The following is a 12,512-nucleotide window of genomic DNA, read 5'->3' as shown; positions in this document are numbered from 1 at the left end:
TCCTTCTCTCTCTCTCCACTTGTCCCATACTAGGCAGATCCTGGCTTGGTAGACGTTTATCCCCAGACCAATACCCTTAACTGCCCGACAATAGCAAGCTTCCCTTAGAGGCTGGAGTCTAAGTACTGTCATGCCCTATACTGGGGCAACTTCCCTGTCCTGGCCTTTCTGTGAAAAATAAACAACATTTTTGGCGAAGGAAAAGGGGTAGGTGAGTACAATACATTTGAGCACTAAGAATACTGAAGCAGTAATCTAGTTGAAAAAATAAGGGAAAAAATGAATATGTTAAAGATATTTTTACAAACCTATTCGTGGGAGTTAAGAAAAGATGAGGGTATTTGGAGTGTAGAAATCAAGGGTCAGAGTATGCACAAAGATGAGACTTGAGAAATAGGTGGTAGCTATGCAAGGCATTATAAGACAAGTTAAAAATAATATTTATTTTACCTTAAAAATAATAGGAAAGGAGAATTATGTGGTAGGTGGGATGAGGAATGTGAGGTGGGAAATATACTCAGATTTTATACTGAAAAAAATGATCTGGCTTCAGTGGGAAAAATGGAAGATTAGGTAAAATGACACTAATAATGTAGGCAAGAAAGTATTGTAGTATGAACGTATTATGGTATGATGGCAGTGAAGATGGAAAAAAGTTGAAGGAAAAAAGAGAAATGTAGATAGTGAAATCGACAAGGTCTTTGATAGTTGAGAAACTGAGATCATGTGTTTGGTTTTAGATGTGTTTAGCATGAAGGGTCCATTTACTATTGTCAAACAAATAATCCTAAAATTTAAAGGACAAGAAAAAGATTTTCTTTTGTGCATAGATTTTGTCGGTCAGTCACTAATTCACATGAGGCACAAGGATGGCTTGTTATAGCTCTAAAACATCTGGGGCCTCTAGTGGGAAGACTTTGACCCTGGAACTGACTCTATAGTTGAAGGCTGGAATCTTCTAGAGAGTTCTTCACTCAGTATATCTGATGGTTATGTGGTCAGCTGGGAGCTAATCAGGAGCCATTGGCCAGAGTGCTGGTGTATTGGTCTTATCAATTGGCTAAGCTTCCTCACAGCCTGGTAGCTTCAGTGCAGTCACACTCCTTATAAGATGACACAAAGCTCCAAGGAGAGCCTTCTAGTAAACAAGATGGAAGTGTCATCACCTCTCTGCCATCTTCTGTTGGTGGCAAATCAGAAGTCCGTCCAAATTCAAAGGGAAGAAATATAGGTCTACCTCATCATGAAAAGAGTGCCAAATAATATATGGCCCCATATTATTTATATTCTTCCCACATGCAAAATACATTCACCACCTTCCAAGACTCTTGCATGATGGCATCAGGTTTAGTCTCAAAACCTAAATCCTCTAAATCACATCTAGATGTATAGGAGTCTCCCAAGTATACTTCCCTGGGTACAACTCCAAGAATATACTTCCTCTCAATTAAAGTTCTATGTAGAGACACAAGCTATGTATCCCCTATATTAGTCAGGATTCTCCAGAGAAACAGAATAGGATGCATGTATGTATATGCATGTATATGTTCAGAAGTTTCAAAGGCCTCTCTTAATTTTGTTCTGCTTTTCTCTCTTTTAGTTCAAGCTGACATGGTGTCTTTTAAAACTATGGGCCTCCTCCTCATCAATTCACGCTCCACTCAGTTAGAGAGAAAACATACCAGCGAGTATTTTCAAGAGTCTCTCTCTTTCTCAGGCTCAGGGCTGGAAAGGTAAGTCTGTGAGTCATCAATGTAATAGGTAGTAATTGCAGCCACCTGTGCGGGTGAATCTGCTGAGAGTGACTGAGTAAATAGAGACCAAAGAGTGCTTAGGACCAAACCTATGCTATCAAAAAAAAAAAAAAAAAAAAAAATTAAAAGGTAAAGACAAAATGGGTGTTTGTATTTACAATGAATATGATGGGGCAAGATTTGATAGCCTTAATATATAAAATGCTCTTTTTAAAAATTATTAATTAGTAAAATTAGCCCCAGATGCTGGGGCTGTATTTTGAAACTAGAGGGCGATGTTTGGGAAATATATAGGATAAGCATTAGAAAGTTTATTTATTTACCAATTCCATTCCTAGAAAATAAGTTTAGAGAAATGGTTAAGTATTATGTGTGGCAATGTTCACTGAAGCACCATTTTTGTGCAAGAATGATAGATGAAGCATCATTTTTAATAAAGAAAAATCAGGAATGATCAACATTTCCAACAATAGAGAGATGGCTAAGTAAATTATAAGACATTCACAAGATTAAGAATTAAAAAACCAAGAATAATTATGCTTTAATAAAATAGAAACATGATTACAATATGACGGTAATTGAGGAAAGCAAGAAAACAGTATAAAATATGATTCTAATTTAATTTAAAAAGATACACATTAGAATTCAAAAAGAAATATATCAAAATGTTAACACTACTCATATCTGTGTGATGCAATTCTGGATTTTTATTTTCTCCTTTATTCTATCTAGTTTTCTTTTTCATTTTCCCACAATAAGCATGAATTACTTTAAGAAATAGAAAACAATAAAAATAAGCTTAAAAGATGTGGTACTTAAAGACTTTTCTTTGAGTGATTGTACAAGAAAAGACTAAGCGCTTAGTAATAAAGGAAAAAGTGGACATCCCTGCACAGATGGAGGGATAAAAATCCAATATGGGGAATGCAGAAAAAGATTCAGACTGAATCAAAACAGAGACAATTCCCTTAGGTGGGTGGTTTTCTAAAAATCTGGCACAAAAACCACTTATCCATACTAGATCTTGCCCAGAAGCATTAAAAGAAAAACAAACAGAGCTGCTGTGGCTGAAGACAGAGACAGAGCCTGGAGCTCTGCTGCCTACCATCCTTGATCCCTGCTCGCCTCCCTGCCTTACCCCCCAGCAAGCTCTGCAGAAGAATAAGATGTAAGAGACACAGTTTAAAAATCAAGAAAATCATCTTATGTTAAGGTTTATCATCAGCCACTCCTGATAAAGATGAGCTGGAAATGATGAGAATTCATGGTGTAAATTCTTCATGGTTCATGATATTACAATGTAATAAAACATGCAATTCTCAGGACAGTATAAGTTGGTTCACTAATTCTCCACAAATTCATTGGCCTTCTGCACTAAAACCTTCGTTAAAAATATCATTCTAAGATATTAAAATCTATAGATACTTGGCCTGGAAATATTTTACGTGATCTTCAGAGTTATCCAGAGTAAGAAAAACAGAAAAGACAGTTATGAGTGCATCTAAAATGGGCTGCAGCACTGAGATGCTGGTTCAGATTTGGCTTGATCACCTTCAGCCATGCTTAATGTCAAAAGGAAAAGAGTCCTTCCATGTGCCTGAGCCACACTGCAGCCTGGACAGGGATATATAATGACAGCTACAGCAAGAACAACATCAGCCCTGCTGAGCTTAAACCAGCAACTGTTGCCGTGGTAAGCAAGGCCTAGAGACAACTGAAACATTTGGATAGATCTTCCTTACTGAGTCTACTTAAGACTTCTCAGAGGTTGCACCAGGTTGTCTTTACTCACAACAGTGCCAGGGGTTGCAGTGAAGATAAATGGGGACATTATTTTCTCACTGTAGGAGAAACTATAGCACAAAAGTACATTCTAGAATGATACTGTCCAATGTGTAACCATCAGCCACATGAGGCTTTAAGCTCTTAAAAGGTGGCTAGTCTGAGCTGAGACATTATGTATAGTGAGTGTAAAGTGCACATCAAATTACAAAGACTTAGTACAGAAAAAGAATGTAAAGTACCTCATTAATAATTTTCACATTAATTGTACATTGAAATGATTTGCTTTGGGTATCTTAAGTTAAATAAAATATATAACTAAAATTATTTTTGTACATCACTCTCACCATTTTCTAATGTGACCACTAGAAAATTTAAAATTACTTACGTGGCTCACATTTATGGCTGGAATTAAATTTCCTCTGGACAGTTACAGAACATATGGAATTGGGGCTGAAGTTGTTAGTCCCACTGGTCTTTCTTGGGATTTTTTGGTGGGGTGAGGAGAGGTTTCCTTGTTTTTTGGATGAAGTGAGAGAAAACAATGCTGTCCTTTTGAGTCCTTGATGTGTCAATTGGGGTTTCAGTTTCTTTGTGGAAGCAGGAAATACCACTTGCATTCCACAATAAATAATGGAGACATGGATTAACCCAAAAATGCACCCAGAATGAGCTTTCTGTTGGCCTGTGCAATGGTTAGAAACTATGTTATGTCCTTTGGTCAATCTGATTATGTTTTCTGCCAACATTAAAAGGAGGAAATTATTAAATGGTTTCTTTATTTAAAAAAATGGGTACTGACTATCAAAATGAGCTTGGGAATGCTCTATATAATGAGACTTTGTCTTAACATCTATTTAGAGATATGTCCTCTTATATGTAGGTCTAAACCTTTACACAGAATGCTTTTCTCTGAAATGAAACATAAATCTTCTGAAACCCATAGATTTGAACCTAATATTAAGTTGTGTATTTCTCCAAGAACATCTTCATTCATCATTAAAATATATTGTACAGCCTGAGTAACATAATAATAGATTCTAAGTTGCAGTTTACATTACACAATCCCATACATTCAAGGGCCTTAGTATTTTTATTCATTTGTTCAACAGATATTTATTGAGCACTTACTGTGTACCAGGCACTCTGCCAGGTGTTAGGGATGCAACGGGAATAATAAATAGAATAAGATCACTGACCTCTAGAAATTGTAGTTGAGTGTGGGTGGTAAACATTTATCAAATAGTCACATGTGAGAGTTCTGAGAAGCAAGAAGCAGGGAGAATTCAAAGCTTGAGGGAAAATGAGTTGTAGATAGAAGGAGGTATGATTCTTCCAAATATGACAGGAAGAGTAATGCCCTCCATCTAAATAGCTACAAAACGAGCCAATGTGTTTAACATAAAGTGTATGAGAGGAGAGCAAATGTAGATAGGAAGCCTAATATATCCCAGACACATGATCTAGACATAATAATCATTCATTATTTAGACATGTCCAACTACTCAAGCCAGATTTAATTTCACAGACCGGCCAGGAATTAAGAGTAAACTCATCCATTCGTGCTGAATTGCAGGTTGGTGGGGAACATACTCAGCCAATAACAGCAGAAGGAAACACTTGAAGGCATAGACAGCCTTGTCATTGCTATCCAGGAGATCCATTCTGTACCCAGGCTAGACTTCCATCGTTGCTGAAACCCTTCAGCAGATCTAAATAACAAGGCAGGATACCATCGCAAAAACTTTGAAACCTAGCTTAAGACAGATGTCCAGTGACTGGGCATGCCAAATGTGGGGGAGTGGGGATAGAAAGGGAGAAGGATGATGAGCCTTAAGATAAAAACCCAGCCATAGGACCTTTGTTATCAGGAATAGTCAGAAACAGTGCTGACCTGGAGAACACGGTGGAAGCTCAGTGGTTAGTACTGGCCATGATCCGAGTTATATTAGTAAGTGTGATCAATGCTAGAGCCCCTTGACCAAGGTCAGTCTGTAAGGGATATTGCTTAATACCAAGTTCCTCAGTTTGGAAGAGGACATAGGGATAGGCAGTCCCTAGTTCTTTAATGCTTTAAGTCAATATTGCTTCCCAAGTGATTTTGATTCACTTTAAAAAAAAACACTGCTTTATGCTCAAATATCTCCTAGGTAGATATATTTTTGATCATACAGTTGGGTGAGGGACTGAGCTAGGAATATATACTTCAGAGGAGAGTCTTTCTGGTCATTCTGATGTGTACCCATCCCTAGAAAAGTACAATTGTTTTAGGAACTGAAGGGGAGAAAATGGTTCATGATCTTACCACCATAACAACTTGGGAAGGCAACAACAGAAAAGGCATTGACTGACAGAGACATACATATACAGGTCATGATTCTGAGCAAGTTTGTAAGAAGGAGCTGATGCTTTAAATAGGCTTTAAAAGAGAATCATGATTTAGAAAGTTGGAGGTGATAAGAATGCCATGTGTATTAAGTATATAGTCATTTAAATACAAGTAAAATTTGTGATATCTGATATACGAATATAATTATAATATAAAATATACAAATAGTTTATAGTTTTAATATGTCAATTAATACTATATTGATAATATTGACAAGAATATAAAATATGTTCATTTTATTCTCTATATATTCTCTAAACCTTATATATCTTTCTTACTAAGTATTCCAATTTATGATAAAAAATCATTTATCAACTCATTCTGATGTTATTAAAATCATTGATGGAATCTTTGATAGAGCTATCACTGGCTAAATGATACACCTTTCTTAGCTGAGATTTTACATACATAATTCTTCCAAAGACTTCTTCATTAAGGTGAAGGTCATTTGGTGACTGCGGATGCTATGAGGCTTCTAAGAATGGAGATTCTTCCTGCTTCTCCATTCAATTTCAACTCTACCTATCTCTCTCCAGTCACCATCTAATAGCAGAGGGCACTGGCCCTTTGTCATGATCCTTTTGACATGAGTATGCAAGCCAAGGTGAGAGGGAAGGAAGATGAGAGGGGCAGGGTATATTAATCACATTTCTAGCTTCTGTAAACTTGATGGTTTAACAACTGCCCTATGTGCATATGCCAGACACACCTTGTCTTGGACAACATGATAATGTGGCTGAGTCCCCCTGTCTTGGCTTTCTGTGCTCCCCTACCCATCAAGAGGAGTCCTTCTAGAGGCATGCTTTTCAAATACAAACCAAACATTTCAGAGGCTACACCTGCTACAACCTCCCTTGTCAGGATCTCACTCTGGAGAACTATACACAAGTCCTACTCACCGCAGGGCCAGATATGAGACAGCTAAGGACAGCTCTCATATCCATTGGAAATATTCCATTGGATTTATTCAAAGTAGGCAAAGTAGGCAATCCTAAGCATGCTTTCTTTGCCTTTCCTGTTCCTTCCCGTGGAAACCATGGTAAAGGCTCTTGCCCACAGTTCTCCTCTTTCCCTCTGCCTCCTGATTCTGGCACTTCCCTGTGTGGCCTCCAATGGTGTGACATGTATTGGAATCTGTATGTATAATGTATAATAGAATATTAGAATCTGTGTGTATAATAGACTGTCTTTTCAATGGCAACTGTATCCTAATCTATTGGCCTTACCATACCTAAATAATAAGTCATACTAAAACAAAGAGGAGGCAGAAAGAAGGGACAAGGTGAGTAGTTACTGGTTAATTCTAGTTACCTGAGTTAAGAATCTGCATATTTTGTCTGTTTTATTCCACCCAAGAAGAACAAGATGGTTGCCTCCTTAAACAACTGGTGATGGTGTGGAGACAATAGGTTGAAGCACAGTTAAGAGCCAGGACAAATACAGGAGGGGAAAGAAGAAGAAAATAGAAACAAATGGCAATTGTTGCCTGGCTCTGCTCGCAAGTACCAGTGGTTGGAAGAGCTCCAGGAGCAGTCAGGGATGGGTGGGGGAGGGGTCTGGTAACATGAGTGCTTTTCATTGGGAGGACTGGACACAGACAATGCAGAGGAGGCCCTCACTGCCACTTCTAGCTTACACATTATTTGGATTTTTAAAAAGGGATCCCAGGAAGACCCCCTCCTCATAAACTTTTCTCAGATTGTTCAGGGATGGACAGTACTTCACAGGGAAAAGTTTTCCACTAACACAAAGTTTCCCAGTCATCTGAGTGATCATTATCAGGTTTCTCCTCAATGTGTCTGTGTTCTCTCTCAATATGTCTGTCCTTCCAGCCAAGGACATTTGAATCCAAAAGAAATTCCTCAACACCTGAAACAAATAACATAATCTCTTCAGCAGGTTTACCCATTCTATGCTCCAGAGCCCACACAAACAAACGAAATATATAGGAATCATAGTGGTATATGGTTTCTGAGAAAAACCACACATGCTGAAATTCATTAATTTTAGTGCTTATCATGTTTACTATTATTCCACTTCCCAACTGGTAGAACAATTTTTCAATATTTAATAAGTAGTATGGCTGCTTGATGTGCATCCCCTGAGGATAAGCCTTGGTTTATTATATTTCAGACAAACAGACTCAACACTCCAAAGAAGAGTAAACTTTCATAAACCCAGCCAAAGAGATTTTAAATAAAAGATTCATACATACATATAAATACATAACCAAACTCTGTGTCTACACACACACACACACACACACACACATACACGCACACTAAAGAGACACTATTTTAAACATATCCAGTATTTCTGAACATAGAAATCTTTCTCTTCACAGATTTGCAGTTTAGCAGTCCCAGTTGCGAAGGTTCTCTGTGCCAACAGGAATACTCTTCCTTGCAGCATGAAAGGCTCTTTGTTACTGTGTTCTTATGCTACTTTCCCATTCAGTATGTTGCAGAATACCACAGTTATTCTCCCCCCTGTCACAAATAAAAGAAAATAGTGCTTCAGAAATTAGTAGGATTGCTAGAAAAGGAGAGGAAGATTTTAAGTAATCTGTGCCCTATAAGGTTATGGAGCCTCTATAGTGAAGTCAAGGCCATGTCTTTAAAATAATGAGAGTCTCTGAATGTTAACAATACACTTTGAGATCCTCTACCTACAATTAAATGGAGTTGCACAACTCCCTGGGGACATCCAGACCATTCTAGAAAGGGCTCCCGAGTGCATGAGAATCAGTGCCTACAGCAGAGTAGGAGACTTCTGTTCCCCACTCCCTTACACCCTTTATTTGGTAACAGAACCATGATGTGTCTTGGGGGAATCTCTCCACTCTTACTCTCAGTCCATGCATTTTAGGTGGAGCTAACTTTGCACCCTGGCTCTAGAAGTGAGCTCATGACCACAAGCCAAACTGATAATATTCAATCTCAGGACATTAACTGGAACTTTTCTAAGAGATTCTTTCTTTAAAGTTGCCAAATTTGGGACACCTGGGTGGCTTAGTTGGTTAAGCATCAACTCTTGATTTCAGCTCAGGTCATGATCTCAGGGTCATGTGTTCAAGCCCTGCACTGGGGTCTATGCTGGGTGTGAATCCTTTAAAATCCTTTAAAAATATAAATAAATAGTTGCCAAACTCGTGGAACATAAGTCTGAAACTTTGAGTGAATATTTTTGCCCTAATTTTGGAAATGCTTCAGAATGGACCTAACACAGAAAAGAAAGCAGAGTCAAAGATGGTGAAGTAGTCATGGTGATGTGCCACTTGCAAGGAGTATGCTCAGCAGATGGCCTCCAGCTGTCACTTCTTCAGAGTCTGCCTTAGCCACAGAAAGATGCCTCACCTGAAGTCATGCCCTTCCTGGGCTAAGCCCACATTAGTGAGTGATCAGGTCAGATATCAAGCATGGCCATTTTGGCTGATCTTGGCAAAGATGCCATAGTCAATATTGAACACAGAGCTCCCCATTGGGTTGGCTACAGTTTTGCAGGCCCTGCCTCATCGTTTCCCTTCTCCGTCTGCCTTTCCCTTCGCAAGTGTTGATCCCTAATAAATAGCTCGCACTCTGAGCTGTATCTCAGCATCTGCTTCTGGAGAAATCTTCTGGAGATTGGTAGAAGAAAACAGATGACTGATATATTATTTGAGAAACCAGCTGTGGCTGAAATAAATTCTCTCTCCAGAGTTCCAATACATTAAGTCAATAAAGTCTCTAGCAGCCAAGAGGTTCTTGACAAAAACAGGCTCTATACCAGCCGAAGATTTCATGGGAAATTCTGAATATATCTGTTTATACTTGAATATCTCCTGTTTTTCTAAATTTTATTTATTTATTTATTTGATAGACAGAGATCACAAGTAGGCAGAAAGGCAGGCAGAGATAGAAGGAAACAGACTCCCTGCTGAGCCCGATGCGGGACTCGATCCCAGGACCCAGAGATCATGACCTGAGCCGAGGGCAGAGACTTAACCCACTGAGCCACCCAGGCAAACTGTGGTTTTCATTTCTAACCACCAACTCTCTCATTCTCTTCAAACTAATCTGGTAATCCAGCTTCATCTTCTCAGGTTTATGAGAAATGAGATCTTGCCACACAAATTACTGAAGACTATATAAAAGCAAGAGAAGGACTCGAGTCAAGAAATTTCTTAGTCTAAAGCTTATTGAGGGAAACAAGGAAAAGACCCACTTAAGATAGGAGAGTAGGTTTGTTCCTAAAGTAAAAAAAAAAACAGTATGCCCAGTCATAGGGAGCCAGGAGAGGCAGAGAGGGAAGAAATGAGATTATGATCTAACATTCATCCCTAATATAGATTTGCTTCCATTCATAGCTTTTGTCTGTCTTTCCATTCTGTCCTCTAGGGGTCTATTCTATTTCTATTAGGCATAGACTTTATACTTCCCCAAAACATTTTCTCAGGTCTTTTTTTTAATTTAAAATCTGTTTATAGGAGTGCCTTGTGGTGCAGTCACTTAAGTGTCCAACTCTTGACTTCAACTCAGGTTATGATCTCAGGGTCATAAAATAGAGTCCCACATTGGGATCCACATTCAGCGCAGAGTCTGCTTAAGAGTTTCTCACCCTCTGCCCCTTCTCCCATGCTCACATGCATGCCCTCTCTCTCTCTCAAATAAATGAATAAATCTTTTTAAAAAATCTGCTTATCTAATGATAACACAATGTTATACCCTACCATTTTTCTATGTAATTTTCACTTCATTACCATACTTACACACTAGCAAAGGAGCCACTACTCTGAGCCCTAAACATTACAGGACCCCACTGGACTTTCTTTCAGTTGTCCTTTCAGGGTGGTGAGGTATCTACAGGGCCAAGGGATATGCTTGTGCTTTCCCTTCCAGAGGACACTCCAGGTTCCAGGGACAATAGAACTTCATGTTCCCTGCATAGGCCACCTCCTTTGGCCATACTCCAAATACGCTCACCATATTGCTAGCATGTACAGCTCTAGGTCCAAAAGGACAGCCAGGAAGTGGTTGTTTGTGGAGCATGAGGACAGAGATTACAAAAACGGGCTAAGAATAGGAAGAGAAAAAGGAGTATGCACCAGAAGCCAGCATGGAACTCTAAGGAATTGCAGAATTCTAAATTAGAACTTGGCCAAAAGGTAAAGGGTAATTTTTATTACTATTATTCCCATTTATTTTTGTGCCTTCTTCTAAATCCTTGATTTGTCCTATTCTTTCCATCTCTAATACTTTGAAGTCTCAGATTTATAGAAAGTTAGCATTGTAACTTCTCCTGAGAGAAATCATAGATCAGAGATACCCTTACTCTGCATAAATTCATGAAATTAACTTGACTGTACCTTTGTTACTAACTAGAATTCTTATTGCTTGACTGTCTCCTAAGCCAACTCAAAAGGGTAACTGTTGAGTACCACCTACATTACGGAGTACCTATTACGTGAGACACTGAGAATTCAAATGATATGGACCTATTTTCTGCTCTTGAAGGGTGCATAATCTAGTGTTTGTAATAGGGTTTGTATATGTATGAAAAACCCTGCAAAATGATGGTTAAAATAATATATAACTTTGAATAATTGATAATTGACAATGATTTCTAATAACTGAATTAGAAGGAAGTAAGTGAGAAGGGCTGGCAGGGGGAGGAATGGGTATTAGATGGTTTCATTGCAAAGGTAGCAATGTTTAAAATAACATGCTGTGTTCAAGAAATACCAAGTAGCTCTATATTGCTAGATCTTCAAACTTAAAGGGTTGAGGAAGACATGATTAAAAACTATCCCAAAATGGCAGCAGTGAAGTCATGGAGGACCTTGGATGTCCTTGTATAATAAGGCATTGAAATGTCACCTTATAGATTGAGAAAAAAAAAAAAAAACCTTAAAGAGTTTTATACAGAAGAGGGACATGATTCTATTTAAATCTAAAAAAAGTCACTTGAGGACAGAGATGGATCCAAGGCGAGATTGATTCAAGATAGGGTGACCACATAATTGTTGCCCAACAGGCACACTGAAAAAGGATCACTATGATCATCCAACTCAGAAAATAGGCATACACTGGAACTATCCCTGGGAAGCTAGGATGTATGTTCACCATAATTTGAGGGATTTAAGGGCATATGGACCGTTTACAGAGTTTCTGAAATAATATAGGTTGGAGACAAGCCTGAAGGAGAGCAATAGCAGTGGGTAAAAAAGGAAGGACAAACTGAAAAGACAGAAGAGAAAACCAGAAATCTTTTATTTATTGGTTGTAAAGGATAAAGAAAAGGAAAAGACCTCAACTTTCAGCTCTGATGTGTTTAAAATTTGGAAGATATTCTTATAATAACCTTATAATGAGAAAAAAATGAACAAACTGAAAATCATTGAATTTTCTTGGCCCCATCACAGAACTGAAGTTGAAAGACAAACTACACTCCCAAATCTGGCAAGACAGAAAAATCCAGAAAATCATAGCTAAGATATGTTTACCTGGGGTGGAAGCTTCTGGAGCCATAAACTGCTAGGAACACTTAAATGTCGATTTTAATGAGTTACTGGAAGCATGGTGTGGGCTAGCATGAGAGAAAGAAACTCC

This window comes from Enhydra lutris, unplaced genomic scaffold (genome assembly GCF_002288905.1).
Source record: "Enhydra lutris kenyoni isolate GAN:26980312 unplaced genomic scaffold, ASM228890v2 scaffoldscaffold17, whole genome shotgun sequence".
Taxonomy (NCBI): domain Eukaryota; kingdom Metazoa; phylum Chordata; class Mammalia; order Carnivora; family Mustelidae; genus Enhydra; species Enhydra lutris.
The sequence above is the reverse complement of the archived record's forward strand: the minus strand, read 5'-3'. Positions refer to the sequence as shown.